Source organism: Fukomys damarensis, unplaced genomic scaffold (assembly GCF_012274545.1).
Source record: "Fukomys damarensis isolate Sample0158 unplaced genomic scaffold, DMR_v1.0_HiC HiC_scaffold_39, whole genome shotgun sequence".
In the NCBI taxonomy this organism is placed as follows: Eukaryota; Metazoa; Chordata; class Mammalia; order Rodentia; family Bathyergidae; genus Fukomys; species Fukomys damarensis.
In genome coordinates this window covers 88393724-88410517 of record NW_022900951.1, presented here as the reverse complement: position 1 = coordinate 88410517, position 16794 = coordinate 88393724, and the positions used below count along the sequence as shown (strand labels likewise).

At 35.3% G+C, this 16794-nt stretch overlaps 2 protein-coding genes across 5 annotated transcripts in view; one reads left to right on the top strand and one right to left on the bottom strand.

Annotated features, from left to right (window-relative positions):
• Rtl4 (retrotransposon Gag like 4) overlaps positions 1-8882 on the bottom strand; it is a 558658-nt gene extending 549776 nt beyond the window's left edge. The window contains 1 exon segment of the mRNA XM_010603089.2: positions 8761-8882. The gene's annotated coding sequence lies outside the window, so the exon portion shown is untranslated.
• The window catches only part of Trpc5 (transient receptor potential cation channel subfamily C member 5), a 294853-nt gene that overhangs the window by 89095 nt on the left and 188964 nt on the right, over positions 1-16794 (top strand). The gene's annotated exons all lie outside the window — the stretch shown is intronic.

The window sequence follows — 16794 nt, the reverse complement described above, 5'->3', positions numbered from 1 at the left end:
TTCAAGGACCAGGTTTTGATCCCCGGTACAAAAAAAAAAAAAAAAAAAAGGAGAAGAAAAATATACCTTTCTAGGTTACTCTCCCAAGAGACCCACCTCCACCCAGACCCCACCCAACGGCATATTCAGTGAGTATAGTGCTGCTGAGTATAGTGCTTCCACAATCCAGTCACCTTCCAAACACAAGAGACTTTGAGTGTCATTTATCATGACAGATATCTTGGATACTTTTTCACAGTTATTAAGAAGAATAAATAAAAATAATGAATTTACATAAAGCATATATTACACATCTGGCATATATTAAGTACTCAATAAATAGTACTTATTACAAAGGCATTAAAGTCTTCCTATTTAAATCTGGTGAGAGCTCTCCTAGTTCTTCCCTGCACTTCTGTCCCTTGGGTAACCTTTGTGTTTTAAACAACAAACTTATCAAAGAGGATCTCTGGGGAAACACTGTATTTCTGCACAGTAGCCAGAATGATTTTTTCAGAATATACATCCAATCATTTTCTTTCTGTCCTTAAACTGTTTCCCATTGTTACTTCCTTCCTTGCAAGACAAATTTGCAATCCTTCAATGGCCTACATGGCTCTGCACTCAGAAGGTCTTAAGGTGCTGGTTCAACACTGTCTTGGTTATCATGAATACCAAGAAAGATGTTTAATGGACAAAATCCTAGGACACTGAACTTCCTGTAACTTTTCCTACGCAAACTTGCATTCTCTATCTCCAGTCAGAATTGTCCCACTCTAAAACCTATGGTACTCTCCATGAAAAACACCTCTGTCAAACTTCACAGCCTCGTCTCTCACCACACCCTTTCCCTCTACACTCCACCTGCCCTGGTCTTATTTCTAGCCCTCCACCACACTTTGAACTACATTTGTTTCTGCTTGAAGTACCATTGTTTTGATGATTCCCTTAACTCCTACCAAGCCCTCTAATTTTAATTTAAGTAGTATTTCTCTATGGAGGTTGTCATTAATTCCCTGTTAGAATATACACTTCCTTAGAACTATGTTCCTTACCTTCAGAGTATTTATTCCATCTTATAATTATGTACTCATTGGTGTAATTATTTGATTAATGTCAGTCTCACCCAAGAAATCATAGTCTCCAAGAAAGCAGGCATTACATCTGTTTTTGCTCACTATTGTATCCTTAGCACCTCTCCCAATGCTTAACTATTGTCTGTCTCATTCTCAAACCGAATGGCCACAAAAGTAGCCCTTAATCTTATCAAGTCCCAAAGGACAGATGAAAGCTTTCAACTTGCTTTGGCTTTAGAGGGTCTTAAAATAGCTAGCTGTCACTGAACTCTTTGAGGTGAAGGGGAACTTGATAAAGTAGCAAGATTCTTCCCTTTATTCTGTTTGCATTCAAGCTTATAAGAATTCAAGATAAATAAATTCAGCAGTGTACAAAATAAATACACAAAAATCAGTACATTCTTATATGCTAATAATGAACTCACTAAAAAAGCAATTAGGGAATCAATACAGTTCATAGCATAAAAAAATGCCTAAGCATTATCCTGACAATGGAAGTAAAAAACTTCTACAATGAAAATTGCATCATGCTGAAAAAGGAAATCATTGGGCCTGGGATTTAGCTCAGTGGTTCTGCAGCCTGCCTTGCAAGCGCAAGGACCCAAGTTTGATCCCTGGTACCAACAAAAAGAAAATAGCATAGAACACTAGAAAATGGAAAGATAACCCCTGTTCCTGGATTGGAGAACCAATATAATGAAAATAGCTATACCCCCAAAACTGTTATACAGCTTCAATGCAAATCCCAATCAAAGTACCAGCATAATTTCTTATGGATCAAGAGAAAACACTCCTAAAATTTATATGGAATAAGAAGACACTTAGAATAGTAAAAGCAATTCTTAGTCACAAAAGCAAAGCAGGAGGCATAACAATCCCAGACTTGAGATTACACTATAAAGCTACAGTGATTAAAACAGTATGGTACTGGCACAAAAACAGGCATGTGGATCAATGGAACAGAATAGAATAACCAGAAACAACCCCAGACACCTGCAACCATTTGATCTTTGATGATGGATCCAAAAACATACACTGGAGAAAAGATAGCCTCTGTAATAAGTGGTGCTAAGAAATTTGGATATATACATGCAGCAGATTGAGTTTTAACCCATATATCTCATTATGTACTAAACTAAAATTAAAATGGATTAAAGATCTAAATTTTAAAACAGAAACACTTAATCTGCTGGAAAATAAAATAGGTAAAACTCCTGAAAACCTGGTGTTATGGTTTGTGTTTACATGTTCCCCCAAAGCCTCGTACTGATGAGGTGGAACTTTCTTTTTCAGAGGTAGTTGAATCTGTAATGTGTGATGCTAGGGTTAATGGCATGTGATTACCAAACCATTACATATGAGTTATTAGTTAGACACCACCCAAATCCCAGTAGTCTGGATGGGTTAAAAGAGGCAGAAAGACTCGATGAAGGCCCCTTGCTGCCTTTGCTACCTTGTGCACACCATCTTGTTTCTCCTCTGCAATTTCTGTTTGCCATCTCTGTCTTGGAGCCAGCTGACTATGGACTGAAACCTTTACAAACTGTAACCTAAATAAGTCCCTTCCCCTCTAACTTTGGGTGTTGGTTATTTTGTCTCAGCCACAAGAGAACAGTAACTAACACACATGGGCATAGGCTGGAACTTTCTGAACAGAACCCCAATGGCACCAGAAATAATACTTAACAAATGAGATGAAATCAAATTAAAAAGCTCTGTATAGCAAAGGAAACAGCTATCAGAGCGAAAAGACAATTTACTGGATGAGAAAAATATTTGCCAGCTATTCTATGAACAGAGGACTAATATCTCTATATATAAACTCGAAATAATTAGACCTCCCAAAATAAAAGACCCAATAAAAAAATGGGCAACCAAAATGAATAAACACTTCTCAGAAGAAGCACAAATGGCCAACAAATATATGAAAAAAATTCTCATCATCACTGGCCATCAGAAAAATGCAAATTAAAATTGCACTTAAATTTCATCTTACCCCAGAAAGAATGGTTAGCATCAAAAAAACCTAATAATAACAAATGCTAGGGAAGATGTGGGGAAAAATGAACTCTTTTACATTGTTGGTTGGAATGTAAACCAGTACAACCACTAGAAAATCATTGTGGAGATCCGTCAAAAAAATAAAAATAGAAACTCCATGTGACCCAGTTATACCCCTTCTAAGTATCTTCCCAAAAGCATTAAAATCATCATATTACAGAGATACATGCATGTTTATAGCAGCACAGTTTATAATAGCTATATCTTGCAAACATTATACATGTCCACCAGTAGATTGATGGATAAGGGAAACGTTGTGTTTATACATAATAGAGTAGTACGCTACCATAATGATAGATAACCTTGAGGCATGCTTAAGCAAATGGATGCAACTTGAGAATATAATGTTAAATGAAATAAGTCAGACACAAGCATAAGTATCACATAATTTCTCTTACATGAGAAATACAAAATACATAAGTATACAAATAAAGAGTGAAAAAGAAAAGAGATAAATAGGAAGTAGGGAGAATTTCAAATACTCCCCCAAACTACACATTTCATTGCTTCAGAAATATTCTAATATATATGCTAATTTGTTTCTTTTACCATGCTAATTTATATTGGGTTGTTGAAAAGAAAGTTTTGTGCTATTATATGTTTGTTTCCATTTTGTTAGAATCTTTTCAGCCTATGTCTTGATACACAGTGTATTAACTATTGCTATTCTTACCATTTTGTTGTAAATTTCATTTTATTTTTTTCATAAAATAAAACCGAGCAAGAGTTTGTCACATGGTTGTTTTCAGTTTCTTCCTGATTCTAAAAGAATTCACAACTGATACTTTTCCAAGGTTTCCTTTCAAAAGGAAGTAAACTTAAAGAAAATATTTTTATTTAAAAATGTAATTATTGATCTACATATATACAAATTAAAAATACCAAATTGAATTTAACAATTTTTCTCTTCCTTGTTCTCACCCTACCCCAGCCCCCCAAATAAATCTCACATTTCTCAGAAGTCTGCAAAAAATTTCAACCTTTGAAAAATGTTATTTTATAAAAATAATAGGATGGACTTTTCAGAATGATTTTTAAATGTAGCCAGAAAGAACAGACCCTCAGTACCTGCCACCTCAAGCTGGCAGAATTTAAACTGAGCCCACAGCATGGAGGAGTAATGCCACGCGGTAAAGTTGTCCCTCCAGATTTTCCTCTCCAAGGGCTTTTGTCAATATTTCCAACACAAACCCTTTGTTTTATCATAGTTAACTTACCAAACTGATTTCATCAATGAAAAGTTCTATATTAGGACCCTATATAGCTAGCTGGAATGGAATTATTTTTGATTGTGTGCTTCATCCTTGGAGTGAGGGACATTACTTAAAAAAAACATTTATTTATTCATTCAATAAATAATTATTGAGTAATCAATATTTTCCAGACACTGTTGAAGGCAATGGGGATAATAGTGAATAAAAATACTGCTGCCCTTGTGGAAATGACATTTTGATGAGGTGAGAGAGATATTAAGTAATAAACAAATAGTATATCAGGTGGTGATAACTGGTTTGCAGCAAAGTCAATAAGAATAAGGAGGCTAGGGAAGACTAGAGGTTGAGATGCTGTTTTATACATGATCAGGAATGGTCTCTCTAAAGAAGTAAGAAAATAAGGGCATATCTAGAAGACAAGTACTAATGCATAAGGAAGAACAAGTGTGAAAACTCTGAGATAGGAGTGTGTGGTTGCTATTTTAAAGAAATGCTAATTCTGTTCCAGTGTAAGGAAGATACAATAAACAAAGGAGAAAAGAATTGAACATGAGATGGGCAAGGTAACTAAGAAGAGAACAGATACAAATCTTCTCTCAATCCTATGAGTGAGCCAGGGAGCTGTGGTAGAGTTTCAAACAGAGGAGCAGTATGAGATAACTTATATTTTTAAAAGATCATTTTACTGTTTGAAGAAAAGGTAAAGGGGAGCATGTGGGCAGGTGGGCAGGTATAAAGGACAGAAGCAGCCAGACCACTTAGGAGGCTGTTGAAATAATTCAAGTGGAAAGAGTTGGAGACAAGTGAGCAGATGGTAACAGAGAAGGCAGTTAAAAAAAACTGCTCAAGTTCTATATATGTTTACACATATATATATGTATATACATATACATGTATATACATATGTATATACATATGTACATATATATACATATATATATACATATGTATATACATGTATATACATATATATGTTTTGAAGTATACACATATGAGGTATGAGAGAAAGAGGAATTAAGTATTCATTCATTTATCCAATAAATGTTCACTGAATGACCACGTTGTGCCAGGCACTGTTCTGTATGCTTCGGATCTAATAGCCAACACCACAAACAAAATCCCTACCTTCATGGAGCTCATTTTCTCATGGATAATAACAGCTCACATTTTTTAGTACCTCCTATGTTCTAGATACTTTGTTTTCTTAACTCAGTTAATTCTCACTAAAATTTAACTAGGTCCATAAATATCATATTATCCCCATTTCACCAGTGAACCAAATAAGGCACAGAAAGAGTAAGTAGTTCTTGAGGTCTCACAATCTATTATGTAGCAAAGTTGTGTTTCACACTCAAAAAAATCTGCTTGAGAGTCAAAATCAAACTGTTTCATTCCATCCCCTCTTTATCAGACCAATATACCCACAACAGGAAGACATTTCATGTTCTGTTTCACTTCTGTTCCCATATTTATTTATTTTTTTTACCACATTGATGTATGATTTCCACAGAATACTAGGGATATTTTAATGACCAAAGTTTCTAGATTTCCCTTGTGCTATCTCATGCTTTCAGCAAGCCTGATAAACTTCTGTTCTGAGCCATTCTAGTGGATAACTAAAGTTACCATGTACATGACACTAGCATACATTATTCTGTGTTAAATAATACAGGACATTCTTAGAAATTACCAGTCAAATCATTCTGTTTACAGACTATTGACTTGTGTTCAGAATCAAGCACTTTTCTATGGCAACTTTAGTCATTCCTCACTATCCAAGGGACACTTGTACCAGGACCTTCTGAAAGCACCCAAATCTGCAGATGCTCAAGCCCCTTATATAAAATGCCTTGTTATTTGCACAAAATCTACCACATCATTTTGTATATGTTAAATTCTGCTAGATAATTTATCACAACTCATACCATGTAAACAGTTGTTATACTGCTTAGGAAACCCAAAAAAATGTATATATACATGTTCATATTTTCAAATATTTTCTTCCACATAGTCTAAAAGAAGAAATTTTTAAAGCTCTATATCTTCCAGCTGTTTTATAAAACATACAAAGATCTCTCATTGCAAATTATTTCAGAGAACATCTTGCACTGTCTTCCCTCCCCCACTGAAGACGCCAAAACCCTCAGATTCCCAAGTCCTTTATATAAACGGTATAGTATCTTTATATTATCCCATATACATTAAATCATCCCCAAGTGAGTTATAATACCTACAACAATGTAACTGCTACACAATTGTTATACTGTATTGTCTACAGAATAATTAGACCAATTTGTAATGTTCAGTACAGAAAGTTTTTCAAAAAATTTTACTTTTATTACTTGTACTATTTAAATTGGTACTCCTTTGTCTATTTCTATACATAATTTCTGTATCTGCTTTCATTCACACGTGTGTCCCATCTCTTCCAGTTCACTTTCTAAACTCATTGAGGTTAGGAATGATGATTTGTTCATGTTTTTACTTCCCAGTAACTTCAGATATGGGATCTGCCCAAAAGTGAGTGTCTAATAAGAGGAGATGACTTGCTGCAATCAATAAAATACTTTAAGAATCTGATTGTGATTTTGTATGTTTTGATCTAAGGCAAGATTGATATCACAGTTTCAGGTAAAATAATAGCTGCCATTTCTTTCAGACTTAATTTGTGTTCTCTCCATGCTCTATCTCATTTAATTCTGCATTAGGCACTAATTACCTTCCCCACTTTTCAAATGGGAGAATGAGACTCAATGAGATGAAAAAACCTCTTCCAAATCACTCAGATAGTAAATGAAAGAGTCACAGGTATGCCCAACTCCACAGCCAGTTTTCTTAACCACAGAAAATTTGTTTCAAGGAGGAATGCAAGTTTTTAAAATTTCTATCTTCAGATTACTGTTAAGAGCTTTATTATATAGTTGAAGTACAGTAATATTTAAAGTGTACAACATGATAAAGTTTTTGTCTTGTTTGCAATATTGCAGATTGAACCCAGGATCTTTGCCCTGAGCTATATCCCTAGATCTCTTAATCTTTTATTTTGAGACAGGGCCTCTTTTATTCACTAAATTCCTAAATCTGGGCTTGAACTTATGATCCTCCTTTATCAGCCTCCCAGAATGCTGAGATTATAGGTATAGGCCACCATATCCAGCTAGCTTGTTACATTTTGATGTAGGCATACACATATGATACCATCATCATAATCAAGACAAGTGGAAAAATCCATCACTTCAAAAGTGTCTGTGCTTTGTTGTAAGCCCTTTCTCCCACTAGTCTGTTCCCCACTTTATTGCCCAGCACAAAATATTTTTTGATTATGAGATGCAGTAATTTACAAAAGTATGAAGCCTTATCCTTAATATACTGAATTCATTTGATTAATGTTACAGTTTATCAATCTGTGACTTGATATTCTCAATGCTGAACTTCAACTTCAGGTTGGCATCTAAGCTAAGTTCATTAGGAATAATGATGATAAATTCTGAGTTATCTACTTATCTAGGTAGTTGGCTTAGGTGATTGATTTCTTCTTTTTATGAATAAAACGTGAATTATTTATCAAATAAACTGAAACACCTATGATTTGACTCCTATGTGTTAGGAAACATTGGGTTGTTATTCAAAAGCTTTGAAAAATCTCTGTATTGCCTACTAGAGATTTCCAGTCTGAGACAGGGGTAGCAGTGCCAGTCTGAGCTAAATTCATTTTTTAAAGTGTGCCAGGCTATTCTTGTGATGAATGCACCTAGAAGTCATAGATTGCCACCAGGTTCTTTTAAAATGATTCATAGGTGCCCTAAAGGGCTTTTTTTGGTCAAATTGATTTACCTATCAGCTTTGCTCATTTACTTGTGCATTCTCCAGCCACACAGTAACCGAACATTTTCACTTTAAATGGGGAAGAAAACTGAGAGTGAAAAAGGATTGTGTGAACATCCTGACCCTGACAGACCACTGCCTTTGGCCACTGTCATCCATCTGTCTACTTCACAGCCTTGCTTATGAAATGGGATGATGAGAAAAGAAAATTAACCACATTTAAATGGTGAGAGAATTCAAAGCAGTATAACATCATAACTATATGGTTCAGTTGTTATGCCATAAGGGACACTATGCATGCAGGTGGACAGGTAGACGAAGAAGCCTTCCTAAAGGGGAAGTTATATATAGTCCCAGAGGAAAGGGGATAAGCATTCCAAATGCAGCTAACATTAGCATAATCACTGGGTTAGAGGCAGGAAAAAGTGTAACAAATGCAACAGATTTAGAAAGGAATAGGACAATTCCCTTCATTGAATGTTTCTAGGAGCCCTGAATTGCTGACTTAAAAGACACAGAGATACACGCAAAAGGGAGAGTGGGGAGAGACAAAGAACTAATGAGGTCCACAGAGTAGATATTAATTAATTCTTCTGTTTACTCACCATATTCAATGGCAGTCAGATGTCTGAGTCCTTTAGTTTAAGACATGCCCTTAGAAGGGCTTCTACTGGCAGCAGCAGTTAGCATAAAAGAAAAGAGTAAGCAAGGGGAAGAGTAAGCAAACATTTCCACTAGATTATCTCTGAAAAAAGATAGAAGCATTCCAAGACAGCAAATATGCAAGACAATCTAATCTCTGCAGTAGGTCATTTAGTAACCAAGCACTTTTAATCCCCACCTCCTCCACTGAAGAAAGGACACAGCTCATACATAAAGCAATGAATCATTTCACATATTAGAGGAGAATAATCTTCAATTATTTTCCTTTGATTGGGAAGAGATGGAATCTCAAATTTCCAAATGTAGGTAAGTGGGAATAACCTGATGAATCTGGGTACATACAGTCCCAAAATTCTGAAAAGCATTCTTTTTCAGTGGAAGAGGGCACTCCATCCCCAGTGGGCTGGCATTAACCTTGCATTTCTCAACGAAACTCTAATGGCCTCCCTGAGGCAGTTACCTTAGAGGACAGACTCTCTCACCACTCTTCTGTAGCTCTAGACCAATAACTAAACTAAGCCCCAGTAGACCTCTAAAGATAAAATACAATTTATGAACCATGAGGAGTTACATTACTTGAAAATAACTACTTGAATTTCCTTTTCTTTTTTCTTTTTCTTTTTTTTTTTTTTCTTGGTACCAGGGATAGATCTCAGGCAGGCCACGGAACTATTGAGCCAAATCCCCTGCCCCTTGAATTTTCTAATGTATACAGAAAGAAATCCAAAGACTGCAGGATTGAATACTAAAGATATAGGATAATGATGAAAGGAACAAAAAGTTGGATCGGACAAAATGTATTGATATGGGCTAAGCAGAGAGTCTGTATACAGCATTGCAGATTCTAAAGCAAGAAGAGACATTAACAGTTTTTATCATTGGTTTGCTGAAACAAGAGTCAAAAGGTCCCCCCCATGAGCAAATTTAAAGCGCCAAACTTACTTCAATTTGATGTAGAGGAATAGATTTTAAAATGTAGAGAGAATAAAATTTTTCTATGAATTTAACATTTAAAACCCATCTTTGAAAGAACTAGACAACATCTTTCACCATGACTGAAAAGTAAATTTGTGAGGGAATCCTCAGCATCCTTGAAGAATTCTGTGATTACCTTTCTCTATAGGACAGACTTTATAGTAAGAACTTCAGTAACTGAATTGGGAATTCTAAATACAATGACAGTAATAGGATCCCAGAATGTCAGGGGCCAAATGTACTTCTCACACATGAAAGGCAATGCAGGTATGGGTACATAAAGACAGGAGAGTCAAAGCAGCAATTGGCATAGCCTGATTTATGCAGATCTATAGTATTAACCAGTTGATCATGGAGATCTTAAAAGTAAAACAGAAAAGAAGCCTAATAAATTATAACTTGATCTGTATAAGCAGTACAGTTCTAGGTCAAGTGAAAAGGTCTAACTTGGATCACAAAATAGCCTATCAATCCCCTGTGCTCAGCCAGTTTATAAACTAAGAACTCTTTGAATGAAGAGAAGGCCAAGTCCCCTTTAGAAAGGACCCCAGTCCATTATCATAATTTATAATGTTAATCTTTCTCCTAGCTTTCCCCAAAGTGATCTATATGACCTTTTGCCAAGATAACTGTACACTGGGGAAAAGGAATTAATCAGACACTTCAGGAAGTACAGAGAACACTATCTCAGAACTGACAATAATCTCAAAATGTCAATGTGGTCCACTAGTCAGAGTAGGGGCATATGAAGGTCAGATTATCATGGGGTTTTGGCTCAAGTCTGTTGTACAGTAGATTTCTGAGCCTATTTCCCCTGATCATGAATGCATAATTGGAATAGGTATACTCAGCATCTAGAAGAATTACCACTTTTCTTCCTTGACTTGTATGTAAGGGCTCTTATTACGGAGAAGGCCAAGTAGATGTCACTAGAACTGCCCATTCCTTGGAAAATAGTAAACTAAAAGCAATACCTTATTCCTCTAGGAACTGTACAGATTAATCCCACCATCAAGGACTTGAGAGATGCAGGAGTGATGACTGCCACCACATCTCACTTAACTTGTCCATTTGGCTTGTGCAGAAGACAAATAGATCTCAAAGAATAATGATGGATTATTGTAAACCCAACCAGGTGGTAACTCTGATGACAGCTGCTGCACCAGATGTGCTTTCACTGCTTAAGCAAATTAACATACCCCTGGTGCCTGATTTACAAATTTTTTAAATGTACTGTTCTCTCTGTCAATAAGGACCACCAGAAGCAATTTCCTTTCAGCTGGCAAAGCTAGAAGTACAGATTTATGGTCCGTCTCAAAGGCATCTCAATGGTAAAACCTTTATATCAACATTTATTCTCAGGGATATTTATCAATTTTTCCTTCTACAAGAAGCCACACAGATCCAGGACACTGATGGCATTATGTTGATTATACCTAGTGGAATAAAGGTAGCTACTATCTAGATTTATTTGTAAGACACGTGTGCATCAGAGTGTGGGGGAAATAAATCCAACAGAAGTTTAGAGGGCTTCTACTCAGTGAAATTTCTTCAGACCAGTAGGGCATAGCATGTCAAAATATCCCTTCTAAAATGAAGGATTTGTTGCATCTGACCTTTCCTACAATCAGAAAGAGAGACATAACACTTGGTGGGGATTTTATTCCTCATTTGGGTGTATTGCTCCATCTTATTACTAAGTGACCCACAGTTGTTGGTTTTGAGTGGAGACTGGAACAAGAGAAAGCTTTGCAATAGATCCAGGCTACCATTCAACCTGCTCTGCCACATGGACCATACGTACAGTTCAGCAGATCCAGTGGTGTTTCAAGTATCAGTGATAGAGAGACTATTTCAAACCTTCAGCAGGACCCTATAGGACCTTATATCTGAAACATATCCCAGCTATCCTCTGTGGATAAGTGTTTCCCTTTTGAGAAACAGCTCTTGGCCTGATATTTGGGCTTAGTACAAATGACATGCTTGAACATAGGCCACCAAGTTACCATGCAACCTGACTTGCATATTATAAACTATATGTTCATTATTAATTTACTCAGCAAGCCATGAAGTTGAGTGTCATTCCATCAACAACTAAAAGCAGTCTGCACAAGAACAGGCCTGAGAAGGCACTGATGGCTCAAGTACATTACATAAAAGTGGTCCAAATGCCCATGTTCTCTGCTATATTGGCTTCTGTCTTCCAGCCTGATCATGGCATTGTGCAGAGTTTCCTATTTATGTAGAGGAAAAGAAGACCCAGGTCTGTTATACAGATATTTCTGCATGATAACATTTAAGTACTAGTAATATTATATAAAAAGATTATAAGTTTGAGATATCAAGGCAAAGAGTAAACATTACTCAAGCACTGTATTTCTTCTAGAGAATGGACTAGTGTGTTTTCCATCATGCACTAAACAATTGTCATTATATTCTGAATTGTGAAATTGTTATTGTCATTATTCTGAGATTATGATTTAAGGAGATGTGTCTAAGTGTCAGTTTGACAAAGTGTAGACTTGTGATGTTTAATTTATATGCTAAATTAGTTGAGCCTTGGAATACCCAAGTAGTTAATTATTCTGAGAATGACTGTAAGAGTGTCTCTGGATAACATATAATTAGTAGACTGAATAAAGAAAATTGCCCCTCCTAATGTGAATAGCCTTCAATTCAATCAGTAGAAGGCCTGGATAAAACAAGGCTGGCCCCCCCATGAGTAAATGAGGACTCCTCTTCCCTCATAACTTGAGCTGGGGCTTTAGTTTTTCTTGTCTTCAGACTTGACCTAGAACTTTAATTTGGTAGGAAGTGGGGCGGGGAGTCCTGAAATCTGCTGGCTTTTAGACTGGAACTTACGTCGTTAGTTTTTCTAATTTTTAGGCCTTCAGAATCAGACTGGAATTATATTATCATCTTTCTTGGGTCTCTACTCACCAACTACAGATCATGGGATTTCTCAATACCCATAATTGTTTAAGCCAATTTCTTATAATAAATCTATCTATCTATCTATGTATCATCTATCTACCTATCTACATACATACCTATGTACCTACCTACATACATACCCATTGGCTCTGTTTCTCTAAAGAACCTGATGAGTTCATAAATTTATTCATTTATATAAATTATTTCTGGCATACAGATTGCAAAGAGTAAATATATAATATTTGTATTATATTCTCATATATTGAATAATACTGAGTATTTTAAATTATTTTTGCTGAAACTTGTATCACTATGAAGGCAATGTTTGCAGCTGATGAAGAGGTTTAGTTCTGACACAAACACTGGTTAAAATTCTAATTTAAGTTCACGAATGAACCTAAGGTCAAGCAACAAAGATGTATTTTGCAATTTCATTAATTTGTAAATGACATAAATGAATTATTTGCTTATTCTGGATTATTCTTCAAATATTAAAAGAATGTTTCATCAATTTTTTTCTTTTCTTCTGTTTTATGTTTTATTGGTACATGTTTGCATTACACAGTGATTATATTCCTTATTTGGACTTGTCACAAGTGCATAACAGATGTCAATTATTTGTTTTCCTCCCTTCCCTCTCCTTCTGTCTTTTGATCCTATTCCCTTTTGCAAAATATATATCTCGCTACTTCCTCTTATGTATCTTTTATTTTGCTTTTTATTTATATTTTGAGTTTCTCATATAAGAGAAATAGTGAGTGTGAGATAGTTAAGCTTATGTATTTGACTTATTTCACTAAACATTATAGTCTTGAGATGAATCCATTTTCCTAAAATGACTTGTTAATCCTTTGTTAGTACTTCATTGTGCCTAAATACCACATTTTCATTATATTTTCATCTGTTAATGGACATATAGGACACTGGCAAGAGTTAGTTATTGTGAATTATGCTGCCATAAATGGGGTATGCCTACATCACTGTAATATGATGTCTTTTAAGTCTTTCAGGAAGATATCTAGAAGGGGAATAGCTAAGTCAAATGGATTTTCTATTTTTAGGATTTTGAGGACTATTCCCACTGATTCCATAGTGGTTGGACTAGAGTTTAAATTCTCACCAACAATGTAAAAGTGTTACATTTCCCCTACCTCCACAAGACTTGCCAGCATTTATTATTTTATTTCTTCATAATAGCCATTCTTTTTAAAATAAGATGAAATTTCAGTGTTGTGTTTACTTGCATTTTTCTAGTTGCCAGCAATGCTGAACATTTATTTCATTCATTTATTAGTTATTTGTACCTCTCCTGAGAAGTTTTTATTCATTTCAGTTGCCCATTTTTGATTTGGCCTTTTATTTTGAAGGGTCTATTTTGAGTTCTTTATGTATTTTAGATATTAATCCTTTGAAGAATAGCTAGTAAAATTTTTTCCCATTCTGTAGGTTGTCTCTTCACACTGTTGGTTGTTTTCTTTGGTGTACACAAGACTTTTAATTTCATATGGTACCATTTGTTGATTCTTGGTACTATTTTTTGTGCTACTAGGGTTCCATGGGAAAGTTCTTCCCTATGCCTATGTCTTCAAAAGTTTAACCTAGTCATCTTCCAGAAGATTAAGTGTTTCTGCTCTACTATTTATAAATTTAATATTTGATCCATTTTGATTTTTGATTGATACATGGTGAGATGTATGGATCTAAATTCAATTTTATGCATGTGTATAAAAAATTTCCCAGTAGTCTTTATTGAATCTTTGTATTGTTTTGTAGCGTCCACTTCATTGATTTCTGCTCTGATCTTTCCCCGCACTACCTTTGAATTGTTCTTGTTTTCCTAGGGCCTTCAGGTACATCATTATGTTACCTATTTGGGATCATTGTTTCTCTGATGTGAGCATTCACAGTTATAAACTTCCATCTTTGAACTGTGTAAATTGTGCACAATATGTTTGGGAATATTGTACTGACATTATCATTTAAATATTCATTATTAATTTTATTGGTACATTTTAGGTATATGATAGAATGAGATTTATCATTGCAATTTTGTGCCTTTACATACTTTATCATGGTTCTTATATTTCCCCATTCCTCTGCCCTCCCTTCAACACCTCCACTTCTCCCTATTTACAAAGACTTTGCTTGCACTTTTTTCCTTTTAACATATTTTTCCCATCTTTCCTTTCCCCTACCCCTCTCACTTCCCCTATCCCTTTAGACCTTTTCTTCCTTTTTAACATTATCAATTATGCATTTTGATTCTTATTTCTTTTTTCTTTTTTTTCTTTTTTTGGTACCTTGAGCTTGCAAGGCAGGCGGCAGAACCACTGAGCCAAATCCCCAGCCCACACTTTCATTTTCTTACACCAGAGAAACTATTTGGTATTTACATATCTGTCCTATTTATTTCACTTGAGTACCTCCCCAATGAGCATCCATTTAGCTATAAATGTCTTTAATTTCAAGTTCTTTATGGCTGAGTAAAACTCCATTATATAAACAACAACAAATCTTTATCCAGTCTCCAGTTGATGGGCATTTGGGCTGTTTAGCCCCATGTTTGTTGTAGCACAGTTTGTAATAGCTAAAACTTCACTTCTATGAATTTCTCCCATGAAACTGTTTTCATTGTGTCCCATAGATTTTGATATGTTGAATTGGCATTGTCGTATAGTTGTAGAAACTATCTGATCTCTTCTTTAATTTCCTCTGTGATCCACTGCTTTTTCAGAAGTATGTTGTTCAATTTGCATATGTTTAACAAATTCTTGTGGTTTCTTTTGCTATTGATCTCCAATTTCATTGCCCTGTGGTCTGATAATACACAGAGGCGAAATTCAACTCCTTTGCACTTAATAATCATATGCTAGTATGTATGTATGTGGTCTATTTTGGAGATACACCCTTGTACAGCCAAAAAGAATGTGTATTCTGATTTTTGGGGGGTGGAACACTTTGTAAACATCTGCTAAAACATCTGCCATTTGTTCAAAAGTTTGATGGAGTTCTAGTATTTTCTTGTTTATTTTCTGTATAGTTGACATATCTATTTGTGGCAGTGGGGTATTGAGGTCCCCCACTACTGCTGTATTAGTTCTTGTTCGATTTTTCACATTCATTAGTATTTGTTTTATATAGTTGTGGGCACTAGTATTTGGTACATATTTATTTATGAATGTCACCTCTTCCTCTTGGATTATTCCCTTTACAAGGATGTAGTGTCCTTTGTCTCTCTTAATCAGTGTTGGTTTGAAATCCATTTGATCTGCAAATAGGATAGCTGCTCCTGCTTTTTTTCAGGTTCCTGTCCCATGGAGTATTGTTTTCCACCCTTTAACTTTTGTTTAATGAGTTTCTTTTTTAATTAAGTATTATTATTGTATGCAGCATTTTGTTGGTTCTTGCTTCTTGACCCATTCTGCCAGAGTATTTCTTTTGATTGGTGAATTGAGACCCTTTAACATTGATGGCTATAACTATTTTGTATTGACTTATCCTTGTAATGACCCTTTCTTTTTGTTGGATTCTCCCCTTTTGCATTTAATGTATTGACTTTCCTTTGTATGTGATTTATTTCTTTCCTCTAACCACTTGTCGAATTTTGTTTTATTGGGGTTCTGGAATCTTAACTATTATGTGCCTAACTGTAGATTTTTTTTAATCACAGATAGTTGGAGTTCTACATGCCTCACTTATCTGTATGTCAAGTTCTTTTCCCCTGCTTAGGAAGTTTTCTGCCATGACTTCTGCAAACAGTTTTTGTTTTTAATGTCATTTGCACTCTCTCCTGTTTCTTCATTAACTCTGATCAGTCCTATGGTATTCTTCTTGCATCATCTAGCAGCTGCTGGATTGATTTCTTGTGGTCCCTTACCATTCTTAAGAAATTTTTCTTTTCTTGGTCACTAATTGCAATCTTGTTTTGTATACCTTATATTCTGTCCTCACATTGGCTGGCTGTGTAACCTATGAATGAAGTTTTTAAACAGAAATCTGTTTGTGTGTGTTTTATGGATTCCATTTGTTTCCTATGCTGGAATTCCATCATGTTTCTCAGCTCCTCT